This window comes from Microcebus murinus, chromosome 4 (genome assembly GCF_040939455.1).
Source record: "Microcebus murinus isolate Inina chromosome 4, M.murinus_Inina_mat1.0, whole genome shotgun sequence".
NCBI lineage: Eukaryota > Metazoa > Chordata > Mammalia > Primates > Cheirogaleidae > Microcebus > Microcebus murinus.
The window spans coordinates 88,329,663-88,336,666 of NC_134107.1; positions in this window are offsets into that span (position 1 = coordinate 88,329,663).

The window sequence follows — 7,004 nt, forward strand, 5'->3', positions numbered from 1 at the left end:
AAGCTATTAGTAAAAACAGGATTGTGATAAACACTACAGGAATTCTGAAAATTTCTTCCTGGATGGACAAAGAAAGGTTTAATGCAGAAGTCATAATTTGAGTCAACATCAAATAGGAGGAAAGAAAGCCTAGCATTTGTAAAATTCATGATGAATTGCCAAGTAATTTTCCAGTCTATTTTTCAAGGAACATTTTTGTTCTGCAATAAAGATGGTATTAATGGTCAAATAAGTTTGAGAAGTCATCATATTATATTGCTTTCTTGGAGACTCACAATGTACTTTACCAGCCTATTAAAAAGTTTTGAGAAATCGGGCAGCCTCCGTGGTTCAGAATAAAAGTGCTTGCTCACAGGAGAATTCAAAGCTGTATCATTGGACAAAGTTCTCTCTTATCTCAGGATTAAGGTGACAGGATGACAGAACTCAAAGTGGAAATGGAAAAGGAAGCTATAGTCAAGGAAAGCCAAGAATAACATCACATATGTCTAGACTTGCCCAAAAGACAGGAGCATCTCAACTACCATGCTTTGAGGGGGCAGATGGAAATCATAAATGTGCTATCATAGGGGCAGGATGAAACACTAAAGGAGGTTCTCAATTGAATTGGGACTTTGGCATTCTAATGAAACTGAAACCAAGACTTTGTGAACCCTTCTTCCCTCAGATGCTACTGAGTCTTGGCCTGGCAACAGCACGCTTGGGCCTGGATTGCACTGACGGCCCGCCGGGTTCAGGGAACTGAAGTGAGGCATACAAGAAACTTTGGATTGGATTCATTCAACATTGGAATTGCTATGAAAACTCCCAACTCAGGCATACTATTAATATTTATGTAGTATTCACTCAACATGTATTTACGGAGCCTTTCCCGTGTGCCAGGTGCTGTTCTAGGTACTGGGTTTATAGCAGGGAGCAAAACAGAAAAATATTCCTTGCCCTCATGGAGCCAATATTCTAGTGGAAGGGACAAAAATAAGAGGAAATAGACATAATATCTTACATAATAAGGACTAAACAAATACAACTATTTATTCCAGAGGGATATGAAGAGTCAGGGTGGTGGTGTGGGGAGATCCTTTATGAAAAGGTGAATTTGAGAAAAGACTCGAAGGAAATGAGGAAGCCAGCCTCAGGGACAGCTTGTGCAAAGGCCCTAACATGAGTGTTCAAGGAACAGCAAGGAGGCTGGTATAGCCAGAGTGAGAGAGTGAAGGGAGAATAGCAGGAACACAGGAAGTCAGGTCCCAGGGGGCCTTACAGGCCACAGTAAGGACCCTGCCTTTGCCTCTGAGTGGGACAGTAAGCAGTGGAGAGTTTTGAGCAGGGGAGTGACATAATCTGACTTAGATTTTAATGGGATCACTCTGCCTGCTGCGGGGAGAACAGATTGGAGGGGCACAGGTAGAAATTAAGAAGAAAGTAAGAGGCTAACAGAATAATCAGAGAGAGAGAGAAGAGAGAGAGAGAGAGAGAGAGAGAGAGAGAGAGAGAGAGAGAGAGAGAGAGAGAGAGAGAGAGAGAGAGAAAAGAGAGAGGTGGATGGGACCAGGGCGGTAGTAGTGGAGGTAATAAGAAGTTATTGAATTTTGAAGATATTTTGAAGGTAGAGCAGACACATTTGTGACTAAATCAAGGATATCCATCAAGAGTGACACCAAGGTTTTGACCTGAGCAACTAGAAGGACTGACTTGCAATGAACTGAGCTAGAGAAGACTGACAGTAATGGTTTGGAGGAGTGGACCTTTCAGGGCTCAGGTTAAGCTGAACATACCAAATTCGAGGTGTTAATTAGATATCCAGACGGAGTTGTCAAATAGCCAGTTGGAGGTACATGGCTGGAAGCCAGAAAAAAGGTTTGTTCTAGAAATATAAATTTGAGATTCATCACTATAGAGGTGCTATCTAAAGCCATACAGACAGGCGAATTCAGTTAGTATAGGTAAAAAGAAGTCAGTGTAGGTAAAAAGAAAGAAAGGTCCAAAGACTTGGATCACTCCAACAATTAGAGGTTAAGGAAAAGAGAGGAAGCCAATAAAGAAAACTCAGGTGTGGCTAGAGAGATAAAAATAAAAGCCAACAACCGTGATGTCCTGGAGCCAGGTGAAAACAGTGAAGAAGAGACAGACCAGCGGTTTCAAATAGTGTGGCTGGGATTGGCGCCTGGATTTAGCAATGAAGCAACCTTAATGGAGCAATTTAGACAGATTGGTGAAGCAAAAGCTTGATTAGAGTGGATTCAAAATTCAGTGGAAGGGGGCCAGAAGCAGTGGCTCACGCCTGTAATCCTAGCACTCTGTAATCCTAGCATTTGTAATCCTAGCACTCTGTAATCCTAGCACTCTAGGAGGCTGAGGCGGGTGGATTGCTTGAGCTCAGTAGTTCAAGACCAGCCTGAGCAAGAGCGAGACCCTGTCTCTACTAAAAATAGAAAGAAATTAGCCAAAACAACTAAAAATAGAAAAAATTAGCCAGGCACAGTGGCGCATGCCTGTAGTCCCACGTACTGGCGAGGCTGAGGCAAGAGGGTTGCTTGAGCTCAGGTGTTTGAGGTTGCTGTGAGCTAGGGCAGCGCTAAGGCACTCTAGCCTAGGCAAGAGAGTGAGACTGTCTCAAAAAAAAAAAAAAAAGATTCAATGGGAAACATTAAAGACACCACTGTACAGATAAGATTTTCAAGGACTTTTTCTGTAGAGAGGAGACAGTTGGGATACTTCAAGGGAAGTTTTTGTTTCTGATTTTTTTTTTTTGTATAAAAAGAGCAAAGAGTAAATTCCCTAAAGAGGGAAAATTTGGGATAGAGGAGGGAAAGTGCACAATTGCTGGGTTGCAGTGAGGTCCTTGAGTGGCCTGGAGGGGATGGCAGCGGATGCATTCATTTTAGGGCTCTTCTAGGATAGAATGACATTCAGTTCATCATAGCAACCTGTGTCAAATAAAATGTGAGAGAGTGGTATTTGGGATTTTTATTTAATTTTAAGAATTACTGTCTTGTACATTAGCTGAAAAAGAGGAAGGAGATTCATTAATTGTATTTTAATTTCACCATGGGAATTTGATAATGGAAGGGTGGTTGTAATGTTCAAATTTGGGTTTCTTTTTTTAAAAATATTGTTGACATTTTCTTATTTGGAATGACGCCATTAAACTCATTGCATACCCACTGTTGTACTATAGTTAGGAACCACATGTCCTGTTTTGCCTGGGATGGTCCTAGTTTATGGCTTACGTTTCAGAGTAATTATTAACAGCTCTTCCTTTTACTCTCAGAAGTGTGTCAATATGTTAGACAAATGCCTAAGTTCAAACTCTAGTTGACAATGGGTGGATATAATTTATTCATAGTATGAGAAATATTAATAGATAGGAAGTGATATTTTTGCCTAAGACATGTATAGAATGGCCATGACCCATTTCAGAGATTTTTCAGAGAATAACAAGGACAGCCTATCAGAGGTCTCAAAAGAATATTTGAAGGACAAGATGCTACTGTGTCTGATTATGGAGCTTTGTAGCACACATACAGGGTGATTCAGAGGGTAGTGGCTGAGGTAATGACAGTGGTTTCTTTTCTAACATCTTTATTGGGATGTAATTTACATACCAAACAATTTATCCATTTAAAGGGCACAATTCAATGGGTTTCACTATATTCAGAAAGTTGTGCAAATATCACCGCAGTTTTAGGACATTTTCATGATCCCCATACCCACGAGCAGCAGCTATTTTCCCCAGCCCCAGCCCTAGGCAACCTCTCATCTACCTTCTGTATCTATAGATTGTCCTATTCTGGCTATTTCACATGAATGGAATCATGCAATAGGTGTTGTTTTGTGACCGGCTTTTTTTCACTTAGCATAATGTTTTCAGCAGTGACTTCTCGAAATTGGACCCAAGACTGTCCTGACAGAGTGTTGATTTATTTTTCTGAGGGGAATGGTCACACTCATGGATGACCCAAGGCTTAATTTATTTTAAACTGGAGAGTGCTGGGGGGCATGGCTTCTCCCCGACTGCTCATGTTTCCACAGAGGGGAGGGAACATCTTCCCCAAAAGGAAAAGCATGGGAAGAATACTGTAGAAGTATAACAGAAAGGCCTGGGTAAAGGATAAGAATGTTTTCTGTCTCTTTAAAACCTCACTCCTTTTGGAGAACTAAAACCTGCATCCCTCCCTCAGGGCAGTGGTCAGTGGGGCAGGGGGAGTGTCCTTTGTTCTCTGAGCTACAGGAGATGGTTCAAGGGGACTGTTAGGGGGTGGAGAGGTTTTGGGCTGAGGTCACAGGACTGTCTTAGGCAAGGAGCTGGGACGATCAGAATCATCAACTGTAGTTGAACAGCAATAGCCTAGACCTGAAAACCCTCCCTTTAAAAGCTCTGTATTTCTGCTTATGAGAAGGAATTGGTCCTTTAAGATGGGAGTCTGCCATTTTCCTCATTTGCTGGCACATTAATAAATCTCTCTTTCCTTTTCCTCAATTACTTGCCGAGCTTTTGGTAACAAAATTGTTAAATACTGTGGGAATTCATTGCAGGGAGGATTGCCATGAGCTTGATGGAAGAGACATTTGCAGTGTGTTTTAGGCGATGGCTCAGATTCGGATAGAAGACTATGAGGGCAGAACCTAGCTCACAGAATTAAGAATGCAGAAAATGGGCTTTTTGAGAAAATGGTGGATTAGGGCTGACCTCTTGACTCTCGGCTCTCGGGGTGAGGGGTGAAGAGGACCACATCCAGACCACCTGCACCTACTCTGGAGGAGACTCGCAGAACTGCAAAGATGTCCCCGCCCGCGGGACCTTCTGTTACTTGCGGGGGTCGAGGGGGACCGTGCCTGAAAGAGATGGGCGAGAGAAAGGAACGAGACCAAGCAAATGGTTGTCAAGGTCTACTTTACTTGGATTTTTAGTAGGTTTTATATACAGAAAACAAGGAAGTAGAAACAGAAAAAGAGTGGGGGGATGATGAGGCTTGGGTGTGGGCTAATCAGCCCCAATTAGCATCCCAATGGCACCGGAAGCTGTTTGTGATGGATCACTCAGCCCCAACCTGGCAGGGGGTCGGGAACAATTGCAGGTAGCATGCCCTGGAGCAAGCACATCATGGAATGCATTCTTCTTGGAACTATAACTGGGGGGCTGGGTGCTATTTTCGTCTTAGGCTATTTTCCGTGCAGGACAAGTTGTTGGAATGTGGAGGGTCTTAGTCTCCAACACAAAGAAAGACTCGGATATGGAAATCATGGACAACAATTAAAGGTGAACCAAAATTCTTTCACAAAATCCAGGGACTTGGAACTATAGTGGGAAGGGAGCCCGCCCATGCGCCAGCCACCCCACGGGCTGGCCGGAGGAGGCACCTCTTCTCCCCCACATAGGGAGACGATCCCTTCCCCACTGGTCCCCACGCCCACACAGGCAGGGGACTGCCTGAGGTTGGTGGGAGGTGGCAACATGGCCAGATGAGCGGTTTGGAGAGGAGTCTGAAACAGGCAGCATTTAGATCTCTACACAGCGCCCTGCCGAAGCAGTGGGTCTGAACCCAGCCCCCACGGCTTGGACACTCCACTCGAATCTCCAGGCTTTCCAGGATCCAAGGCCAGCTGAAATGTTTCTGCCTCAGGGGACGGCAGCCCCGTTGAGCCCACAGCCCTGCTGAAGCGGTAGTGGGTGGGGAGAAGGGCCCAGTTCTGTCCTGCTCCCTGGCTCCGCCAGTCCGCTGCTCCGGCACTCAATCCCCCTCGGCTTGGAGGCTCCGTGGCTTGGAGACCCCGCGCGGAGCCTCTCGGGAGACGTTCTCCAGGCTTTCCCAGGGCCCTGAAGGCCAGCTGAACTGTTTCTGCTTCAGGGGATGGCAGCCCATTGAGCCCACAGCCCCATTGAAGTGGTAGTGGGTGGGGAGAAGGGCCCAGTTGTGTGTACACTCCCCCGCTCTGCCAGTCCACCACTCTGGCACCCAGTCCCCCGGCTTGGGGACTTCGCGTGGGAGACATTCTCCAGGCTTTCCTGGGGCCCAGGGCCAGCTGAACTGTTTCTGCTTCAGGGGACGGCAGCCTGTAGAGCCCACAACCCCATTGAAATGGTAGTGGGTGGGGAGAAAAATATGCTGGGCCTAGCTAGAAATCTGGATATCCAAATTCAAGAAGCACACAGAATCCCTGGGAGACACAATGGGAATAGGCAATTGCCTCGTCATGTGGTTATTAAGTTGACCAAAGTAAATGTGAAAGAAGCAATCCTCTGTACAGCAAGGTGTAAACAACAAATAACCTACAAAGGAAAGTCTATCAGACTAACTGCAGACTTCTCATCTGAAATCTTACAAGCCAGGAGGGAGTGGGTGCCTATCCTTAATCTTCTAAAACAGAACAGAGCCCAACCTAGAATACTTTATCCGGCAAAGTTAAGTTTCATCTATGAGGGTGAAATAAAATCCTTCTCAGACAAGCAATCGCTGAAGGAATATACAAAGACCAGACCAGCACTACAGGAAATTCTCAGACCTGCCTTCCACAGTGAACAGGGCAATAGGCACTACTCAAAATGAAATCCACAAAGAATTAAAGTCTAGATCTTGAACTTCATGATGACTCAATCTCTAAGTCAAAGCAACAGGACTTCACCCATCAATATGAACAGAAATCTTCCTCCAATTTCAATCCTCTCAATAAATGTAAATGGTTTAAACTGTCCTCTGAAGAGACATAGGCTGGCAGAGTGGATAAAATTCCACAAGCCTAGTATTTGCTGTCTACAGGAAACACACCTAAACCATAAAGATGCCTCCCGGCTGAAGATCAAGGGATGGAAAACTATCATCCAAGCAAATGGAAGTCAAAAGAAAACAGGGGTGGCTATACTATTCACAGATAACATTAGTTTTAAAGTAACAAAAGTTAAAAAGGATAAAGAAGGCCACTTCATAATGGTGAAAGGGAAGATCCAACAAGAAGATCTAATAATTCTTAATATTTGTGCTCCCAATTCAGGAGCACCCAATTAC